This window comes from Mauremys reevesii, linkage group 3, assembly GCF_016161935.1.
Source record: "Mauremys reevesii isolate NIE-2019 linkage group 3, ASM1616193v1, whole genome shotgun sequence".
Lineage (NCBI taxonomy): Eukaryota > Metazoa > Chordata > Testudines > Geoemydidae > Mauremys > Mauremys reevesii.
This window is the reverse complement of record NC_052625.1, coordinates 128,187,055-128,210,465: the sequence shown is the minus strand read 5'-3', so window position 1 is coordinate 128,210,465 and position 23,411 is coordinate 128,187,055. Positions and strand designations below refer to the sequence as shown.

At 40.3% G+C, this 23,411-nt stretch overlaps 1 protein-coding gene across 1 annotated transcript in view; it reads left to right on the top strand.

Annotated features, from left to right (window-relative positions):
• Positions 1-23,172, top strand: part of FOXO3 (forkhead box O3) — a 148,850-nt gene extending 125,678 nt beyond the window's left edge. Inside the window, exon 3 of the mRNA XM_039529802.1 lies at positions 18,148-23,172. The gene's annotated coding sequence lies outside the window, so the exon portion shown is untranslated. The remainder of the gene's footprint in view (positions 1-18,147) is intronic.
• Positions 23,173-23,411: the final 239 nt, after the last annotated feature.

Here is a 23,411-nt window from a genome sequence, read left to right as displayed (position 1 = left end):
AACTGGTTAAAAGACAGGGAACAAAGGGTAGGAATAAATGGTAAATTTTCAGAATGGAGAGGGGTAACTAGTGGTGTTCCCCAAGGGTCAGTCCTAGGACCAGTCCTATTCAACTTATTCATAAATGATCTGGAGAAAGGGATAAACAGTGAGGTGGCAAAGTTTGCAGATGATACTAAACTGCTCAAGATAGTTAAGACCAAAGCAGACTGTGAAGAACTTCAAAAAGATCTCACAAAACTAAGTGATTGGGCAACAAAATGGCAAATGAAATTTAACGTGGATAAATGTAAAGTAATGCACATTGGAAAAAATAACCCCAACTATACATACATGATGGGGGCTAATTTAGCTACAACTAATCAGGAAAGAGATCTTGGAGTCATCATGGATAGTTCTCTGAAGATGTCCATGCAGTGTGCAGCGGCAGTCAAAAAAGCAAACAGGATGTTAGGAATCATTCAAAAAGAGATAGAGAATAAGACGGAGAATATCTTATTCCTCTTATATGAATCCATGGTACTCCCACATCTTGAATACTGTGTACAGATGTGGTCTCCTCATCTCAAAAAAGATATACTGGCATTAGAAAAGGTTCAGAGAAGGGCAACTAAAATGATTAGGTGTTTGGAACGGGTCCCATATGAGGAGAGATTAAAGAGGCTAGGACTTTTCAGCTTGGACAGGAGGAGACTAAGGGGGGATATGATAGAGCAGGGGTAGGCAACCTATGGCACACGTGCCAAAGGTAGCACACAAGCTGATTTTCAGTGGCACTCACATTGCCTGGGTCCTGGCCACTGGTTTAGGGGGCTCTGCATTTTAATTTAATTTTAAATGAAGCTTCTTAAACACTTTAAAAACCTTATTTACTTTACATACAACAATACAGTAATTTAGTTATATATTATAGACTTATAGAAAGAGACCTTCTAAAAATTTTAAAATGTATGACTGGCACTCGAAACCTTAAATTAGAGTGAATAAATGAAGACTCGGCACACCGCTTCTGAAAGGTTGCCGACCCCTGTGATAGAGGTATATAAAATCATGAGTGGTGCGGAGAAAGTGAATAAGGAAAAGTTATTTACTTTATATAAGAACTAGGGGCCACCAAATGAAATTAATGGGCATCAGGTTTAAAACAAATAAAAGGAAGTTCTTCTTCACACAGAGCACAGTCAACCTGTGGAACTCCTTGCCTGAGGAGGTTGTGAAGGCTAGGACTATAACAGGGTTTAAAAGAGAACTAGATAAATTCATGGAGGTTAAGTCCATGAATGGCTATTAGCCAGGATGGGTAAGGAATGGTGTCCCTATCCTCTGTTTGTCAGAGGGTGGAGATGGATGACAGGAGAGAGATCACTTGATCATTACCTGTTAGGTTCATTCCCTCTGGGGCACCTGGCATTGGTCACTGTTGGCAGACAGGATACTGGTCTGAATGGACCTTTGGTCTGACCCAGTATGGCCATTCTTATGTTCTTATGAGACCATGTCAGAAGCTACCGGCTTTTTAAATTTAGTCTTTAGAAATGTTTACTCTAATTAAATCAACCTTTTTAGTTACAAAAAATAATGAAAAAACAATTAATGGTGGAAGATGTGTGGTTTTAGGACTCGTGGAACTCAGAAATGACTTATTTTTATATCCTGACAGACTGAACCTTCACTGCAGTATACAGCCCAAGTAACCAAATAACTGGGGTGATATGCAGGGATGGTTGGTGGCAGAAGCCCTGGGGTGTATGGAGCAGCAGTACAGCATGGGATAGGAGAGTTTGCACTCGTGGATCTACTCAGTGCATGGATCTGGTGCGGTAAAGTGCACAACAGTCTGGGACTTAATCAGAGCTGTATTTTTGCTGTGGTGCTGTGATTTTAAGGAAATCACATATTTTTCACATTTTTTTCTCAAGGAAAAAAAATGCAAAAATCATGGAATTATTAGGAACCTGGGCCCAGAGAGCAGCCATTTGAAATGTGTAAAATGTATAAGGGGCAATCACAACCACAAGTGGCCATCGCTTTCCATTTTAGGTCCCAATCCTGTAATCTGTCCTATATATGACTCCTAGTAACTTCATTGGGAATTTCACTCGCATAACACCAACAGATTTGGGCTGTAATGTATTCCTGGTTAGGCGTTAGCTTCTTTCCATCTTTTTTAATTTACTACAGTTTCATGGGGTTTCTCTGTATTTCTTTTCCTTAATAGTGGAAATTGTCAATCTTGTGCTCCTATCAATGTGCTCCTCTTTGTTTCTGCAGATCATTTGGGTTTTCACCTGCATCCATCCATACATCTTACACACACACATTCACTGCCTCATGTTATAGATTCCTCCTGAAGTGTCCTTTGTCTCCAATGTTTGTTTATTAGTATAGGGGAATAGATTTCAAAATACAGGAGTATAAAAGGTTAGTTATACATTAGAGTGCAGAAATTCCATTAACTTCAGAATAATGTATAGAATACCCCAACTGCAAGGCTAACGGGCATTCAGTTTGCGATATACTATAAACTCTCTCCTTTTTTGTCTTTCAAGTTTAAATTGCATAACTTGCTGACGAACAGCCCTCTGACCCTTGCTGCTTGAGGTATTCTGTAATTAATGGAGATTTCTTTCTCTAATTCACAGTTAGACTGTTAAGGAAAGGCTTTGAAGCTGGGGAACAGCAGTGGTGAGTGATGCTTCCAGCTGCATATTTTGAGCATTATAGAAGATATATATGGATTTGTTGTCTGAAAAAGAGAGAAGGACTGTGCCATGTACAAAATTCCTTCATTTAGTCTTCAGAGGCCACTTTTGTAGATGTGATAGTTGGCTGCCCCTATCCTTTTATCTTTTCTAGAAGAAAGGAGCTTCACTGATTTCTTTGCGGTACAAGCCAAACACTTTCCAAATGTCAGACTGCTGAAGTGCAAGGCCAGGAGCTGGTCTTTGGAGGGAATGAACCGTAGAATCTTAATCTCACCCTCTTGATCATGCCGTAGGATAGCACCTTGACAAGGCCGTGCATGCTATGTGGGTATTTACTGAAATTCAAAAGACTCAGACTCTTTCAGTTTCATTTTTTAATAATTTAAAAAAAGAATGCGTTCCCTCTCAGCATCTAGAACCCTTGCCCATGAACTATTAACAAAAACTTCCAAAACTCCATACTTGTTGAGAGAGCTGGTTTTTTTCTGTTTTTGTTTGTTTGTTACTTTTCCTTCTTAGTGCTTATATAGTGTATGGAGTTAGAAATCCCAAATCTTCATGTGATGCATAAAAACAAAGCAGGAATGTTATCATAGTAAAATGCCCAAGGTCAGAGTTTGCCAACAGGTCTCGCAAAAATAAATGCCCTTGACAATATTGGTTGACAAAATGTATCCAAGGAAATGACTTGACACCATGTTTTAGTAGCATCGCTATACTGCTTACACAAAAAGGATATCTACAAGGAGCCTTGGCTGGGCAACATTACGATAAGTGTTCTGCACAGGAATATCTGCAAAATTCTCTCAGCTGCCTCATAAAAGATTGCCCTTTGTCATTCATGGAAAGAATAGATGCCTTGATTTTCCCAGGCTGACTACTCAGAATAAAGAAACTGGTACTTGTGTGTGAAATGACTTTCTTTACAGAGAACAGTCTTGTTAACTATATAAATTGGTGGAGTACTGGCCACTTTTCTGTGGAAGCCTGTCACTGCCTCTGATTACTGGACCTGGTGCTATTGGTTCATTTGGTAGCAGGTGCAAGGGTAGATGTGTTTTTTTGTCTGAACTTACTGATTATGAATAGTTCCTGGTCTATTAAACAATCCCATTTGAGAATTTGCCTCCATGTGAGTGTCTCTTATTTTGGTAAAAGTTTCTCATATTAAATATTATGCAGTAATTCTGCATTACTTTTTCAGTTATTTGTCTGCTTCACCATAGTTATAAGGAGCTTAAATTAAATGCTACTCTAAGCAATTTTCCTGATCTCAGTAAAGAATCTTTATAAGATTAAAGCTTAAGAAACTACTTTTCAGCAGAATGTTTCAGCCGTTGCAAACATGAAATCTGCTCCATGAAAAAGGCTGAGTGGGATTTCAAAACCAAAATGTATCATTTTCAATAGGTTATCAATATACATAGACTACTAAGTACTAAATTTTCCATAAACCAGCAAAATCTCTTGGGAGTCATTTTTTTGGAAAGAACAAATATACAGTTGTTTTGTTCATGCTTAGAATCTATATAGTATACCTATGTGGGATTTATTTTTATTTTTTTAATCCAAAGACTTTCTTTATAGGGCCAATGCAAATGTGCAAAGAATCCAGCATTAAGAATTTAGTTTCTCTAGAAATTTCTGGGAGAGAACACTCCCTACTTTTGTTACACTGGCTTTGTGCCTCTGATGGTAACCATGACCAGCATTTCAGAGGACCTGATTGGGGCATGATATAACAGCTGTTGGTTTTAGCCTAGAAGAAGAAAAGGGAGAGACTCAGCAAACTTTCTCCTACTTCATTCACTCATCTGTGATTTCCCCCTGTTCAGACAGTTGTGTCCTGTGTTTCTTTTTAGCTCCATTTCTTTTGTCCCCCTCCCAAAGGTATTGAATGTGCCCCCCCACAAACACACACACCCTCAATAATCGGGACAATTTTTCAGTCACTATTTCCTAACCTCTCTTTAGAGTACTTCTGATTGTTAATGTCTCTTCTTAACACCTGGGTGTCCCACAACAGCTCTTCTTTGTTTTATGATTGTTGTCACCCACTGAACACTCAGGAAACAGTACTGACCGAAAGGGGATCCTTAAACATACCTAGAAAGATAGAATCGTTTGGAACTTTATATCAGAATGTCATGGACTGGTGATCAGCATCTTGTGAAGAGAGAATTTCTATTTCATCGGATTCTTCTAGGTTCCATAATATAGTTGCAGGGGGATTGAGTTGACTTGTTTGAAAATGGAAAGCAAAAATACCTCAAAAATTGGCTAGAGATGTTCATTTTCCCTTTGTGCATCATTTAAAATGATGCAATCCTAGGTCATAGAGTCCTGGCAAGGTCAGCTAACTATAGTTGTAGATTACGCAAATTACAAAGGGTAACACATAGTGTTACATCACTGAAAACAACAATTACCTCTACAGTATAGCAAATGGTACGTTTTGGGGCTATTTGCTGATTTGTATTCAGCAGGTCAGCCTCTCTGGGTGAAATTCACCCCTCTGGCCACACAAGGTTCTGTGGATCACTTAAGGCCCACTAAAACTCATGTTCAAAGCTTAAGCAGTGCATAAAGCCTCTACACTTGGATACATTTCACCCTTTGAATTGGAGAGGTTTGCCCAGAGAATGTTCCACAGAGAAGATGTTTTTGTCTTTGCAGAAAATAAGTTTGCTGCTGCAGCAGTTGAAATTAAGAAAGCAGAGGTTGGGCACTTATTGCCCAAGGAGTCTGACAGTCCCAGGGCCATACATGTTCCCTTTTCTGAAGTAAACGCCATCATGGGGATTACCATGCTGACCAGAAAGAAGGCACCCTCAAATAAACTTGTACCTTAAGTGTAGGGTCAGCAGGCAGTAGTTATCTAGGTTTTTATAGATGGAGATAGGATAGAGATTGCTTTCAAAATCTAAAGCCACCAGAGGACTAAGGGATTTCAGAGAGGCCCTTGGATGGCAGGTAGGACTCAGAGAAGTGGCACAAGGACCCCAACAGAATGCTCAATGAACTTGATGGATATTTGTACATCTCTTTCCCCTGTTGGGACTGGGCCTTGCCTAGTTTTTGGCCATACTAGAAGGCAATTTTACGGGGTTGAAAAAATGCTATCTACAGTGCACTTCCTTTCTGATCTAAGTTATATTCAGGTCTGAATACCCTGGTATTGATTATCATTATTTATCATTTTACAATGCCCAGCGATGCAGTAGGCACCTCACACCATTTACAGAAGACATAATCCCTGCCTTGAGGATCTTACGGGTCAATAGCTGACATGATACAAGTGGGGATTGCAACCAATAGGTGGTATGGGGTGCTGTGTGGGTTATAGCAACAAGATTACACAGTTACCAAGATTAGTCTTTCTCCCATGCTGATTCAGTCATCAGGTTGGGTTTTTTAATATTAGCTGATATGATAATAAATTGTTGGCTCACATGTGGGCATTTTAGCAGAATTGAGTCTTCAGGAGGTATTTGAATGAGGATTGTTTAGCAGCTTGGCAGACCAGAAGAAGGAGAGTGTTCCAAGCATAGAGGCCAATATGGAAGAAAGCACAGAAATACTCGTGGGACTATCTTTTTCACTAATGTTTGTGAAACCATCAATTTTATCCACTAGTACGTGTAAGACAGATATACTGTGGGTCAAGCCCGCCCTTGGGATGTAGATGGGGGTTGGAGGCCAGGGTGCTTCTTGTTGCCCCTGGATCTTTTGTGGGGAGGCTCCTGGCAAGGGTGGCTCCCCTGGCTCTGAAGTTGCTGCAGCTTAAACCACTTGCAGGAAGGGCCGGGGAGTCGGGGACATACAGGCCCAGTGTTTTGAGGGTCGTACAGGAAGGATCCACCCTCAGGCACTTGCCTGGGGGTCTCCTCCCCCATTCTTTTCAGCCTGATGCAACCGAAAGGCATCAGTTCTATTGCATTGGGGGGGGACACTCTCTGCATCCACAGAGATAGTGTGGCATTGTCCCTGAATGCACTTAGAAAGCAAACATGGTTACTTCTAAATACAAGAACCAGATTCTGCTCCCGTTATTCATACTGAATAGCACTTACCTCCACCAGTCACTGGGACTACTTACGGAGGAAGGTGCTATTTAATGTGAGTAAGGATATCAGACTCTGACCATGTGAAAGAATCTGCTTGTCCTGTAAGTGCCCCCTGCTGGCCAAACGTGGCCCTGCTGACATCTGCGTCAGTTTCCCCTTTACTCACGGGCTCCTTACAAAGTCCACATCATCCAGATATTCGAAACATTTCCCTTTTGAGATTCAGTTTATTAAGACCTGTACAAAGTCTTTCAAAATAGAACTCAAAGAGTATGAAGTCTTCATCCCAGTTTCATTTGGACTTAGCCCCTTGCTCCTAAATGTCTGTCCTCTCTTTAAAATTCATTTCTTCACCCCATTCCCAAACTGGGCACAGCCCTTCTTCCCTGAGGGTCTGTCTTCCCTTCAGAGTTCCAACACTCTTCTGCTCCAGTTCCTGAGGGTCTGGCTTCCTGCTCTTATAGCACCTCTTGCCTGGAGTTTGGCCTTCTCCACAGGTCTTCCCTGCTAGTGTCTTCCCCCTGCTGACTCACGGCCCTGCAGGAGCCTTCTTACTCCCTGCGGTGTCTGCATGCCTCAGCCAACAACCACCTGCAATTGTCTCCCTCTTTGAAAGACCCAGGTGCCTTCCTTTCAGCCTAATTGGGCAGTAAGTAATCAGTCCAGCTGCATTGGACCCTGCTTGCTCATAAAGGGGCCAGTCACCTGTGACAGGCCCCAAAATATAATCACTGAATTGTTCACTACTTCTGGAATTGGTTGGTTGGTTTATCTAGAGTTGGCTGGATTTTACTTTTTGCTGTTTTTTATTAACTAAGAAAAACAATCTATAAAAATTAACATCCCCTCCATAGAATAAAGTTGTGAAAAGACAGCTGCAAAACCAGAAATGTTCTAATGTTGTACAACGTGCCTGGTGGGGTTTTTTTTTCTGGATTTGTTTTATTTTTATTGATTGTATTTTATTTTTTAGTACAGTATGTTTTTGTCATGTGATTCAAGAGCAGTAATTAGCAGAAACTTGCCATCCCTGCAGATGCCAGGATTACAGGATGACATACTCTCGCAAAATGACAGCATAAACTGATATTTTTAGAACAGCCTGCATCAGTTGGTCTCCCCAATGCTTTCCTCTTTGTATCAACAGCATTAGGATTTTATTACTGAATGAGTCTTTGCAAATTTTCTTTTTCCTGTGAATGAGCTGTAGTGATTGTTTAGAACTGCAGGTTAGCATTTGTTCTGAAATGTCCTACTGCCTAATAACTGTGATAGTTACAGGTTGATTTCTTTTTAAAGAACATTGTGCCTTTTTTTAAAAAACCACATTTTTTTTAAAGATTAAGCACATAGAGGTTCATTTTAGAAACACAGAGTCATCCAACTGAGTTAAGGCCAAGAGCGGTCTGTTTTTAAAAAACACTTTTTCATGTGAATTCTGTGCTTGATTAAGGTGATGAATTGACAGTTCTGGAGGCTGCTGTTCATTATGTTCACAGACAGGTACAGCACAGACGGCAGCAGTTCAAGCTTCCCCACATAGATACTACAATAGTGAATGCCATAAGAAAGCCTATTGATTGTGCCCTCAGTGTCCAGGAGCATTTAATCCTTGGTCTTCCTACTGAGATGGCCAGCTAGGGTGGCAGTTGTTGTGGGGTGCGTGGGGTGGACATCTGTTGAGTGGTAATTGGACTGAGAGCCCTGAACTCATTTCACAGAGGTCATGGCGTAGCCCTGAAGGTCTGAGATCAGTTTCAAGAGAAAGATGCCTTTCCAGATTATTCTAGAAAGAACAGTGGGTGTTTACGCACATTTTCATTCTAGGTTAATGTTTTCTCCAGTCTTTTTTTCTTATATTGCTTCGTTTCAAAATTCTTCTTTTCCTGATTTTCACAGAAAGGTCATTGATTTCAAGAAGAGCTAGAGAAATGTGATGTAGTGGGAGAACCTTCTCTCTGTCGCATTCCTTTTGAGTTTCTGCCCCTATGGAGCTTGTGATAGATGGGATTGTTCCATTCCTCTACCATATCTATAGGGCGTGCCTTCCTTTTAGTGATTTTTGCTTGGCTTATTGACCTGTCATTTTCAATTAACTTCAGCAGAAAATGGGAAGTTTGTATGGCAGGAAGGATCATTTTAAAGAGATGCTCACTACCCTAATCTGACAGAGGAAAAGCAAGTTATCGGTAAATACATGTGGAGTAATGAAGAGTAGATTTCATGTTTCTATTGCAATGTAATCCAGAATTCACTGTCTAGTTCTGCTGTCAGTCAGCCAGATACTTTTTACCCTCTCTCACTGCAAAAGTGGCATTAAAATCCTTCCCTCTGCTTCATAGAGGCACTAGGGTACCACTTCTTCTTCCCATTAACACATGTAGCAAGACCTGATCTCTCTCTCATGTTCCAGAGAACATAGGAATTATCTACCATGCCAGCTAGCACACAATGTCTCTTACAGGGCATGATTTCACTATCGTGCAGGCATATCTAAATCCTCTTCCTCCAGCTAACTAACCTGTATGTTTGGTCATCAGCTTCGTGCCCTGCAACTGTAGAATGCCATTAGTGCTCGACATGCAAGTTGAAATCCTGACCCAAGTCAATGGGAAAACTCTCACTGAGTTCAGTGGTGCCGGGATTTCACCCACAGTTGATACCACTGCTCTCCCCCGTATAGCTCTGTGGGGGAAAGGCATAGTTCTGCCCATCAAATTGTAAGATCAGAGGCTTCCTGGATATTGTAGAGACATAATGTCTTGTACTTAAATTTTTTTGAGCAGGCCAGTATAGAAGATTAAATACTGGCATATGTCTCTACGAAACAATTAAATATATTACAGTACTTCTGTTGGAAAGCAAACATAACTGCATATTGATGTATCTATTTACAAAGTTTTTGTACTGGCCACAATGCAATGATATGTTCATAGTACACCTCTACCCCGATATAACGCGACCCAATATAACACGAATTTGGATATAATGCAGTAAAGCAATGCTCCGGGGGGTGGGCTATGCACTCCATCGGATCAAAGCAAGTTCGATATAACACGGTTTCATCTATAATGTGGTAAGATTTTTTGGCTCCTGAGGACAGCATTATATCGGGGTAGAGGTGTAGATATGATCCTGAATTATCTGTAAAGTACTTGATTCTGCTCCTATTCAGATGAATTGCAAAACTCCCACTGAATTGAGTAGGTCAGTATCAGGTCCAAAAACATTACGGAAATCAGAACCTACATTTTGCTTCCATAATTGCTTGTTTCTTTTCCCAACTCTGCCACTCACTAACTGTGTGACCATGGACAAGTCACTTACCTTATCTGTGTCTCAGTTTCCTCATCTATCAAATGGGTATGTTGATCTTTATCTGCTTCAGAGGGTATTGTGAAATCTAGGTAATTAAAAGCACTTTAAAATTCTTATAAGGTGCTGTAAAGGTGGAAAGTATTATTATTAATTACCTAACTGAAATTAAATTATGAAATACACACAACAGGCCATAATTTCTTCATGGTTATTTATTTATCTACAGCAGGTTATATATACAACGCTCTGTTGTCTATGGGGGACATGAAAGGAAGAGTCTTCATACACCATGAAGTCCAATATTTAATTATTTTTCCAGTGCAGTGAGTTTCTGCTATGCAAGAATAAGAATTATTATTATAGGAATGACAAGCAGTATCTTCTTCCATAAAGAGAAAGAAAGTAGAATTTCTTCGGTGTGATGTGCCAGAATAATGTGTATTTACTATAGCTCTGGGCAAGTCTTTAATTTCAGAAAGATTCCTCAAGATGATCATATGCATAGTTTGGGTCAACATAAAGTAAAAAAACAAACAAATCCCTGCATGCACGGCTGAGCACAGCTTCAGAAATGGAGCTACCAAATTCTAGCCCCCTGTGGTGAGACCAGATACAGTAGTGACTTGGATGTTTTCTTTGGTTTTTTAGTTTGAGAGTGACCTCCTGAATAAGCTTATTTCTGTGCAACATCTTACATTCAGTGAAATACATTTCTGAAATATTAATTAGGACTTTAATGGATGCTTTGGTGGTATGTTCTACAATGCTATTGCTTTGGAATAGCAGCAGAAGATAGGGGTACACTTTCATATTCCACATGCATGTGTAAATACCAACATAGGACCTTCCCAGCTCCCCCATAGTCCTGTGTTCCACTTAACAGTGTCTCCTTAAATTCCGACATTGTTCTTTTTTTGCTCTCTAAACTGGAAAGAAGCAAAACTGGTTTGAGTAAAGTTTCAGGGGAAGAAAACCCACTTGGGTAGGAGTATGCCTGAAGTATCAGGCCCTCTGAAGGAGATCTTTAAAATTGCCACTTATCTTTCTTTCTGGGATTGTCCCAATTTTGAAGGAGTCGTCCCTTGCAGAACATTAACAGATCCCAATATAACTTTCAGATACCATAAAGCACTGCCAAATCAAAATGTTACAACACAGTGTCATTTTGATGCAGTGTGATATGTCAGTGCAATGTCATTATGACACATCGTGTCATGACATCAGGATTCCTGATTTTTATTCTGTCAGGCAGACTGTCATGTAGCAACCCTATGTCATCATAGAAGCCACAGCCACAAAAGTTGTCTTCCGTAGTAACTTCAAAATAACTAGTTGGTATTATTCGTCATTGGAACTGTGAATATTAAGGACAGAATGTTAATCTGAAACACACAGAAAAGTATCTCTGGAATAATTCAGAATAAAATTTTACAGCTTTTCTCTGAATCTAGCACCTCTCCAAAAGAGTAGACAGTGAAAATATATCACCAGTGAGAAAAATAACAAATATGCTCAAATATTTTTCATTTTAAGAACAGTCCAGTTATTTTTGTTTTGCAGAGGAAAGAATTATCTGTAACTTAAATAAAGATGGTGCAAACTTTGAGCAACAGGTTTTGTGGTTTACTGCTTGCTCCCTTTTCCCCTACTCCTTTCAAATTCAGCCTGTAGCCATTCAAGCAAGCTGTTGCCCCGTGCATGTTTGTCCACCACAAAGAGATTTGAAATCAAAGATTAGTAAAATAAGCTTCCTGTGCTATCATATTTAATAATTGAGTTTCACAAAATGTCAGTGAATCTGTTGCCTTTCCATGCAGCAATGAGACAAGCTCTTATTTTGTATCTAGCGACACCAGGGGTCGGCAACCTTTCAGAAGTGCTGTGCCGAGTCTTCATTTATTCACTCTGATTTAAGGTTTTGCGTGCCAGTAATACATTTTAATGTTTTTAGAAGGTCTCTTTCTATAAGTCTATAATATATAACTAAACTATTGTTGTATGTAAAGTAAATAAGGTTTTTAAAATGTTTAAGAAGCTTCATTTAAAATTAAATTACAATGCGGAGCCCCCTGGACCGGTGGCCAGGACTCAGGCAGTGCGAGTGCCACTGAAAATCAGCTCGTGTGCCATAGGTTGCCTACCCCTGAGCTCCACAAATGACAGCGATCACCAGAACAGTATGCAAATGCATCAGAATTCATGGACATATGCTATGTCACTGAAGGACAGGGGTTTGTTTCAGTGTTTCCCACCACCTCGTTCTCTGGGCAGATTACTTAACAAGAATTTATAATAATGTTCAACCCCCAGCTAGAAATACCCACTGAAGATACTAATGTCTGTAATGGAAACCTATGAGATGTGACATTTTCACAATAAAGGCACTTTAGTTAACCACATACGTTAATTAGGAAGTTGTTTTTAGGTTCCCTGGCATAGGAAATGTTAGTCTGTTCCAGTTCCAGGTAGTCTAATTCCAAGATCATAATTATTTCAAGGCCCTTAGAACTCTTCTTTTACAAAGATTGTATTACTGATTGTTATGGTTACCCTATTGATAAACTCACATCCAGTTTCAGCAGGAGCACGTTTGCTGTGCCTTGCACTTGGGGAACATCAGTGCGTCACCTTTCTATTCTGAAGAAGTTTCCAGTGCAGCATAATGAATACCAGTGGGAACCAAAGGGGGAAAGCAGTCTGCATTAGGTAATGCTTTAGAGTTTCCCTCTTGGTGCCTGAGTTGAGATCAGGGCTTGAGGGACTTAATTCCATCTTAATAGTGGTGGAATGATGTTATATGGTGGTAAATTAAATGTTATTGCATAGAGGGAAATCCCATCTCAAACAACCAGGTCACAAAGAGTGCAAAGAGTTCATAACCTGTGAGGAGCAAGCTGGAGTGAATAAAACAGGTGGAGGAGGGGGCAGAATGAAAGGACTGTGCATTGCCACACAAGTTAAATAAATGGAAAATACTGAAGCATTTGATTGATTGATTGATTATCTTGTAGCTTTACCTAGTGGAATTAACAGAGCCATCATCTAGGATTCAAAATGTTAATTGCGTATTATAGAACAGAAAATAGCCTTGAGCTGTCTATAGTCAAAATGAATTTATAGTCAGTGATTTAAAAAAAATGGCCACTATTTTTAAAATATTGCTTGCATGCGCGTGCACACATACACATTCCCGTTTGGTACAGGTTACACACCACTGTGGAAAAAGTCTAGTGGCCCTCTTCTTTACTGTGGACTTCTGTGTGCAGTGGGCCAAAATCAGAGCTATCATTACCAAAGCTGCTACATCTGCTTACACTGGTTCTGAATTTAGTACAGGTGTATGTGCGTGTTACAGACTTGTTGGTATTAACTCCGTAGTCAAGGGTGCACTGAGGTTTACACTAACAGTGAGACTGAAATCCCTCAGTGTCACACTTTACTGGTTCAATTTAGTCTCCAAATTTGGTACAGAAACTCTTCAAAGGATCATTGCATTTTCTGTTTGCATAGGAAACATTCAGATATGCTCCCTATTGGAAATTCTGCCAAACCCATGGAACTAGGGAGCCCACCTACCCATAGAAATCAGAGAATTGACTGGGCTGGGGACAAATGGGCAGGAGTCCAGGGAGTCAGCTAAGATATCTGCTACTCAGGCCCACTACTCACCCGCCTACATGGATTTCCCATCCCTGCCACAAAACCCAGCCAATTTCTGACCTTCTCTTCAGCTGCCCTCTACACATGCCCTAACTCCATTAGACTTTTTTTTTTTGCATTGGTTACATCTGTTCACACTTCAGCTTTAATTATTCCTCTTGCCCTGTCTCCATTAGTAATAAGGACTGGGAAATGGTGTGGATGGGACAGCTACCAGTGCCTCGATTTGAAGATCGACCAACTTGTCTTCAGAGACTGTATCTCTGTAGCAAACTTCTGTGGTCCTCCAGATGGGGTCCCACCCTGACTGACTGACCGGAATCAGACTGGACCACCTGTTGAGAAGAGGGCTAGGACTTCCCAGTGATGCAGGGGGTGGGGTGAAAAGGAAAGAAAGCCTATTGGTAGTTACAGTTGAGTAGGAGAACTGATCAGCAGAGGGGTGGATGGAGTGTTGAATGATGTAACTGCTTATTTCTCTGTGTTTTAGTGATGGGATATTGCAGTCTAGCCATCTTAACTCAAAGCTAACAAAGTTTATCATAGACGAGTCTATGTATATGATAAATTGTAATGGGACAATGTTAAAATCTAAAGGTTATGAATTTAACCTACTTCTTTCTTTTTGTTAGTGACAATCCAGACATATGCTACCTTAGCTGCGTATTTCTCTTATTTAACACTGTATCTTTGCTAAGCCTCATTCTAGCTATTCTTTATATTGTCCAGGATATTGTTGGTAGTCTCCAAAGAGTATTTGATGGTGCAAATTAAAAAAATTAGATATGTGATTGTCTATACTTCGTATTTTCTCTTTTGTTCCTACTCTCTCAATACAATTTTGAAATATTTTTTCATGTAAATGCTGAGTAATTTACTCAAGACTTGATTCAGTAGTTTTCTTAAGTACATGCTTAACTTCTGAAGTCAGTGGGACTTTTTACATATGCTTAAATGCTCTGCTAAATAGGGAACTTGATGCTGAGGAGTGAGTCTTTTTCCTGTAATGAATTAGCATTTACAGAAGGCGATGGCTTCCAACCCCACCAATACCAAGGAATGAATGAAAAATGTGACCGATGAGACCAAAAAGGGGGTGTGCGTCTTGTGCTATATAAACCACTGCCCAGATTATATTGTGAGGTACTAGACCTGGATCACTTTCATCAAATGACCTTTTGTTATGGCATCATCGCACATTTACTAAATGGAATCCCTGCTAGCCAGCCAAATTACTGAATGGCAGACATTAATTTACTCTTTAGAAATGAAAAAATCAATATGTTTATCCATGCAGAAATCCCCTTATTCGTCAAATATAGTCTACCTAAAAAATACATTATTAAGGATAAAGCCAAATTTTGATTGAGTGAAACAATAATTCATCTGCTTTCCAAGGCATTCAGAATGAAGTTCTCCTGTAATGGTACAGGGAGCAGCTGTTGTTCTCTTGCTCCAGTAACCAAGAGGCAGAATTAAATTTCTGTCAGTCATTTGGTAGAATAGGAATAGGTCATTTTAGTAAAATGTTATTATAGGATCAGTGTCTGGCAACTTAGAGGGTGGAGACTTAACAATATTCTAGCAGCCAGCAACAGTCACTTGATGACAACATTCTAGTTCACTGGTTGATCTCCTTTATGTTTTTACTCACCCTGGAAATAAGGAATATAGCCAAACTAGATCAGATCAGTGGTCCATCTAGTCCATTCTCCTGCCTGATAGTGACCAAGACCAGATGTTTCAGAGGGGGAAAACATTTCCTTTTATCAGTTTTCATTTTGTTGCCTTTCAGTTTCATTAAATGCCCCATTGTCCTTTTATTACACAAAACACTAAATAATTTGTGTTGGGTACATTTTCAAAAGCATCTGTGTGAACTAGGAGCCTAAACCCCCTTTTCAAAAGTCACCTACGGCCAGATTTTTAAAAGTATTTAGGCCCCCTAGCAATGCATATAGGCACCTTGGTGCTTTTGAAAATCCCACTGCATTGTTATGTGCCTAAATACCTTTACAAACCTGGCCCTAAGTGGCTTTGAAAATTGTCCCCTTTGTCTGTACCAGTCATAATTTTATATGCTTCTAGCATATCCCTTCATATTCCCTAAACGAAATAGTGTCTTTTCAGTTCCATCTGTATAGAATTCTCCCCATATTTCTAATTATTTTCATCTCCTTTCTCTGAATTGTTGGATTAAAGTTCACTTACTCAGCAGATGGGTCTAACCAATATTTGTTAAGGCAAAACACTCAGTGAGTAATGATCAGTTACTTATAGGTGGGAAGCTGATGAGGACGATCTTCAACACCTGACAATACAGCTTCAACCTCCCTTCGTTACACAAACTTATTTATAACGTTTTGATATCTTTCTTATCCATACTTATTAGTCTCTCATTTCCATGTTAACTCTCCTCTCCCATCTTTTCTAGCTTTTTAGTTATTTTAGCTTTTCTTGTCCTCACAAACATGATTACTCTGCAGTTTCTTACAGATCGGGTGACCATAACTGAACACAGTACAGTAGGTGATGGCATACGATTCATTAATATAATGGCATTAGAACATTTTCTGTATGATTTTCTATCTCATTCTTTATATATCCCAACTTTTTGTTTCCTTTTTTTGACCACAGCTGCACTCTGAGTAGAGGTTTTCATTGAGCTCTTCACAATGACATACAGGTCTTTTCCAATAACTAATTTAAGATCCATCAGTGTCATTTATGCTTGAGGATTAGCCCTGCATATACAGTCCAGCAGCTCCAGCACTGGGGGAGTGTAGAGGTGAGCATTATGCTACCTTGCACACCCCAGCTTGCTCTGTGTGCTCCTCAGCTGTAGTTGAGGATGTGGCCTTAATGTTTTTGATTAACGCTGAATTTGTAGGGGCCTTACCTGTTGGTCTAGTGGTGGCACGTTGTGCCATGTGGGAGGTCAGAGTTCAGGGCCTGAGCTTTTAGTTCATTGCTCCTTGCATCAGCAGAGTCCAGAAGTATAGACAAAGCAGCACCCTCAATCCCAGGGAGGAAGGGAGCAACTCGTGTTTCTCTTTGGCAGCATCCTCTAGCTCAGTGGTTCTCAAACTTTTCTTTCCACGGACCACTTGAAAATTGCTGAGGGTCTCGGCGGACCACTTAATGATCTTTCCAAATGTTGTTTGAACCGTTAGCACTTTCAGCCAAAGCTCTATAGTTAGCTATATTTACAAAAACTTAATAATAATTAACATTTTTTGGTTCTACAAATAAAAGCACACAACTCATATTTTAATATGAGGAGTCTTACTTTTCTAATGCGATGGATGTGCCCTCTCTCCCCCGCCACAGCACCCACAGAGCAGAGGCTGGGAAGGAGTGGGGGGTCTCTCCCTCTCTCTCCCTCACCGCAGCAGCTCCCAAGCTGGGTTTGGGAAGGAGGGAGGTCTCTGCCCCGCCACAGCAGCCACAGAGCGGAAGCTGGGAAGGAGGGACGTCTCTCCCTGGCAGCTGCAGCCCTGGAGCTGGGGAAAGTCGCCTCTTTCTCTGGCCGCCGCAGCCCTGCACGTCCTGAATTCCCCCCACCCCCTCTTCTCAACCCACTGCCCCCTCCCACCTACCCCCTATTTCCCCCAAGGCCACCACCTCACCTTACATGTGCGTTTCTCCAGGATCCAGGCACCTAATTAATGGAGCCACGCCTGCACGGCTCCACTAATTAGGTAGGTGGCCCTTCATTCTCTCGTGTGCGGCCACCTAGGCGTGCACCTTAGAGGGAACTATCCGCGGACCACCTGAATGGAGCTTGTGGACCACAGTTTGAGTACCTCTGCTCTAGCTGATGCCTGTAGTGGTATTTACTGTCTGACTCAGACAGAAGTTGTGTCCAGCCCTCTGGTGATGTTGAGAAGGCCCACAAGGGACAGTAGAGAGGAATGTGTAGGCTCTAGTGGCTCCTTCCACCAACCATCTGGAAATATATTGAATTTGTAGAAGCTGTATTAGGTTGCCTGCAGTGTTGTTGTAGCCATGTTGGTCCCAAGATGGTAGAGAGACCTAGTGGGTGAGGTAATCTCTTTTATTGGGCCAAATTCTGCTGGTAAAAGTTACCTCACCCACCTTGTCTCCTGATTAGGTTTCTGTCATTCAGACCTGATCCATGGTGTTCTTTAATTAGGGGAGGTTGTTTAGTTTTGGGGAGCCGCTAAACCTGTAAACAATTGCACATTAATCTTTCCATGCCAGAAGCCAGCACTAGCTTGATGCTCAGGGTTGTTATACAGTGCACCATGTTTCCAGCAGGAGAGTGCTAATCTTGCTGGTTCCAAAGGGTTAGTGTTGTCTGTTGATTTCAGGTGGGTTATTTTTTACACCTAATAATCTCGTTTTCTTTTCTTTTGTTCCTTCTTCCTCTCCAGGCCCTTAAACTGACACGAGACCTAAAGAGAGAACCCTTTGCCAAATCTGCTGTCAGCAAGTGGACAGTGATACCGTTTACAGCTTATGATCTTTGTGAACCCTGCATTATTTTCCTAATGAAGCAGAGACTGTTAATGGGCCCCTTACCCAAGCAAAGAGCCTCCTTTTTCGGAATTGAACTCGTTCTAAAGTATGCAAAATCTTCCTTTTATGGGATGGTCAAGCACCTACTGTGGAGACAGTGTTCAGCACCATCCTGTTGAGAACACACTGTGTAGCCTTTACCGTAGTTATTTGTCAATGAGTATGTGGTGTTTCAATATATTAATGGTTTATGGGTTATTTTAATTTGGCTTTTTATTTTGAGGGGTTTCCCCATCTCACCCCTCTAACCTTCAGTTTGTTTGTTTTTTTAAAGATGTTTTAACCTTTTTCTCTTTCTCTCCTGGTGCATCTGAAATACAGTGTATGCACAATGAAAGGCTATACTAATTACCATTACCCAACATAGCTTCAGACATCAGCACTACCTGAGTATGTAGCATTCATTACACCAAGCAGCTGACTGAAGTCCAGAGAGAGGTGGCTTGTGGGTTTTGTTTGTTTGTTTTTTGACTTTTTTTTTTCAAATCTTTTCTTCAATTTAATGGTACATACCTTGTTTTTCAAACACATCAAACCAGAGTTGATTACATAACAAGAGAAACTAGTAAGGTTGCTAGTTGCCAGTCCTGTCCAGTGTTTGTAAGGATTGAGTGAGGGTGCCATTTCATAGTGTTTACTGATTCAGCACCTGATTTGATTTGATCGATCTCACCTATTGCATTTTGTTAGCAGAGCTGCCCTAATGGTTGCAGTGAATAGAATTAGTCTGCCTCAGCAGTTTGGAAACTGGTTGATCTTAAAACAAGTAATAAGATAAGCGGTCCACCCAACACAAGTTGAATGTAACCACTTGTAAGGATATGGTTTGAAAAGGAAAGGGAAGTAAAATATATGACGTTGCAGAAAAGATAACTTACAGTATATGCATCAGCTGTGACTTAGAGTAGAGTCATCCGAAGTTCAAATGCAGATGACTGCAGGGTAAGTTATTACATCAGTGATTTTTCTTACATACATATCCTTGATTATTTTTTCCTTCTCACTATGCGTAATCCAATCTGAAAGAAGAAGCTGTAGAGGGAAAGGCAAGAAAGTAATGCTATACAAACAGCTTTTCATATAAGCTTAGATTGTAATTGGATAAATGACACTGCACTGAAAGACAAGGCAGTTTTCTATGTTTTGCTTATATGGGTTTCTTTTGTAAAATGAATAACAATGAATGAATAATAATGAATAAAAGGTATGGTGCTGCTGTATAGATTCTCTCTATAATCTGGAAAGCTTGATTACTTTTTATTACTATTTGTTTGAAGGGGGGGAGAGAAAGAGGAGGAAACACCAATGGTACATAAGAACTTGGTATGAAGACGCTCTGAATAGGACAGTGTATACATACTTCTCCAAAGTGATATATGAAGACTTTTTTCTTTGCATAAAAGCATTATGCATATAAATATATAAATATATTTTATTATGTACAGAAATGGATCATTATGCATGGATGTTAGGAAAACAAACTAGCATTTTAACCCAAAGTTTCAGTGCATGAGTTCCCACTGACACATGTACCATGCAATGTGGAGTGACTCCCTTTCGCCACCACCACACATGCACGCATACACACACACAAACTCACACACACACATTTGTGGGCCCCATCTTGCTCCTTACTTTCCAGTTCCCTGAAGTAATATTGGTGAAATAACAGCTCCTAGTGTGATGGAAATTTTGTTTTGTATTGTAACCTCCTCATGCTTGTGCTGTTCTATTTTATAGATGAACCTGTTGATTTCATCCTGCCCTTTACTGAATATGTAAACTCTGTGCAGTTGTGATTATAGTAGACCCGTAGCATATCAAGCAGCTAAGAGTTTATCATTTTCATTAAATGAAACAACATTTTTTTAAATTAAGGTGGTCTATTTATCAATGGCAGGGACTAGTTTATTGTTTTTTTCTTTATCATCAGAATTAGTTGACGATTCACATTACTGATCTCCCCATTTGAGGTGATATTTCGGATAACCAGCTACCCAGTACGACAATGGTGTACAGCAGTCATCTGTTTTAGGGGTCAGTTCACTTACAGGAGTCCAGATGCAGGCACCTTTTACCAAAGTTAGTAAAGAGCTTTATTGCAAGCCTTCACTGTACTCGGTGTGTATAACAGTATCTGTCAGGTTTTTGGTACATCATTAAATGTGAATTAAACTGAGGGTGTTTTTCTTTCTTTGTCTTCTGTGGTATTGTGCTTGTTGATTGACACTTTTTAATCTTAAAGTCTCACTCTCTGATCAATAGGAGGGCTGTGCACGAGTACTCTGGTACAAAGCAGGCTTTGTGGTTATTTCTGGTGTGACATTTTGTTGAACTATCTATTGTCCACTGGAGGATGGAGTACATCGTGGCGCAGTCATAGAGCAAGCAGCAGATTCTCCCTTTCACACGGTCTAATTTAAGGCAGGTTACAAATACATAGGTAGTAGAGGATTATGTTACCCTATCTACCTACCATATATATCTACTGACTGCACCTTTTTTATTTGGATTTCTTGGAGAAATATTGGACTGACCTGTCTGCTGGTGTAACTTAAATAGCATAGTGCCAACAGAAAATTTGGCCCACTTTATAGAGTAACAAAACATATTGGGCCAAATTCTGCTCTCACGTTACGATGATGTAAATCTAGAATAACTGATGGTAGTGAGTTACTACAGATTTACAGCACTGTCTCTCCCTGATGCACAACCCAAGCGCCCGGGCTGTTCTCTAGGGATCTTCTTGGGAGCAGAAACAAGGAATCCTCCTCTCCAGGCCACTCAATAGCTGGTACTCCAGCATCAGAGCAGGAATACCTTAGCACTGCCTTGCCAGTGTGTCCCCTCTGCAGCGGGGAATGGCCAGCAGATCCACAGAGCAGCAGATCCACTGACCCTGTTCCATCCCCAAATCCCTTCTGGGCAGTACATACTGGAGGTGAGCTCCACGTCTTCAGATATTCAACTCCTGCAACCCCACACTGCAGCAGAACTCCACCTCTTCTTCCACTGCAGGCAGAACCTGCTTGTACCCATTTTGGAGGACAGGATTTATGCCAGTGACCAGGATTTGCCCAATCGTTCACAGTTGCACACAAGGAGATAAGGCCCAATGCTGCAGTCTTTACTCAGATGAAATATCCCATTAAATGGGCTTGCCTGTATAAGGATTGCAGGACCATGTTGTTACAGTCCTTTGTTAATACCATCAAAGTTCTATTTTGACGTTAATACTACGGCGACAAAGATGAGTAATTTTATTCTTTCTTGGTACGGAACTAATATGTCTGATGGAAGGGAAAGACTGCTTGTTTGAACATAATGGGCCACACTTTGTTACTGCAGTGTTAATGCAGCGTGACGCCCATGAGATCAGTGGAGTTATGTCAGATTTACAAAATATGGTTCACTTTTTAAGAAAATGAAGAAAACCCAGTAGGTTCGGAGACATCCAATCAATGGCAGAGAAGTTATAGAACCTTCCAAACAAATTAAAATAAAAGCACAAGCAAATAAGGGGCCTAATCCTGCTCCCACTGAAGTTAATGACGAAACTCTCATAGGCTTCCACAGTGCAGTTTTGGGCCCTTAGTGCTGGGGAGGGGGAAACCTGCAGTACCAGGGGAAGGATGGACTAGAAAAACGTCTTGGTTTTTTCTATCTCTAATTTTGGTGGCCAACATTTTCAAACTTAAATATGTGAAGTTAAGCACCTCAGGCTGGAATTTTCAAGGAGCATAAGGGAGTTAGGTGCTTTGCTTTCATTGCTTTTCAGTGGGAGTAGGGTGCCTCACTCATTGAGACCCCTTGGAAAATCCCAGGCCTAAATGTATATTTAGGCACATAAAAAGTGCCCCGATTTTCAAAAGTGCAGAATAGTCACATCTCTTAGAGAATCCAGTGGCAGCCACGGGGACTGAGCACCTTTGCAAATCAGATCACTTATTTAGGTACCAAAGTATGGATTCAGGAACTCCATTTTTGAAACTTTGGCCTTTGTTCCAGGAATATTTTTGAGTATTAGCACCTCCCCACCCCCTCCCACACACACACACAAAATCATGCCCAACAGATAAAGTCTCAGAACACATGCACAGGTTATTGTTTAAATTTTGTGTTTTAAAACATTCTAAAAAGAGTAATGCTTATGCAGTTTAGACAAGTCTGCTTTTATTTAATTTTCTTTGTGAAATATCTTCTCATGTGAATAGCTGGTTAATAGGCCACTACCTAACTCCAGGAATATCCGTACTACTGCTTTACAGAGCTAAATGTTAGGACATATATTGCTCTAAAATGATGTCATTGCTTGGCAATCAGTCTCCTATAATTGTTTTAGTACATAATGTACACTGGAAATGCCAGCACATGTGCAGGAGGACCAGATGTATTTAGTTAATATGAGGGGGGAAATGATTGTACGTTTTGGCTTCACATGTTAAACTTTTTTAAAAAAAAAAAAGTTGCATGATTGGAAAATAACATGTATACAGTATCTGTAAAACTGTTTTATCTGTTTTTGTTTCAACATGCCAAGCCATATACATTGGAAAAATATTAAATCCACAGCCTTTATGCATGGCTGTCTTTACATACTGAAGAATTGAACAGTATATACTTTTAATTTGGGCTTTCTTGCACTTTCATGTTGCATTCTTACTGAGGATTTTGTAAATTAGATTCTGCCCTGGATGAATATACTACCTTACTACACAAAGATTGGAAACACGTTTGATTTTAAAATCTTCCCCTTTCCCAATGAAGTAGAGATGCAGTGCTTACTCCACTTGGTGTTAGTAGATATTGCCTTGTGTATTCCTTTTTAAATTGTAATCTAGTTTGTAAAAGAGATGGTGCCGCATGTAAATAAAGCATAATGGATCTCTACGTTGAATATGCAGCTTTTTTTGTTGTTATTCTATTTTATTACATTTCAGACATTTAAACCTAGAAATCTGGAGGGAAAAAATAACTTCTACATTTATCTAAATACAGTTGGGTTTTGTTTGTTTGGTGTGGCGGGTGGGGGTCCAGTTGTTTTACCACCCAACATCGACACTGGTAGTCAGCTTCAAAGCCCATTGAAGTCAATGAGAATGCTTATTTACATAGGCTT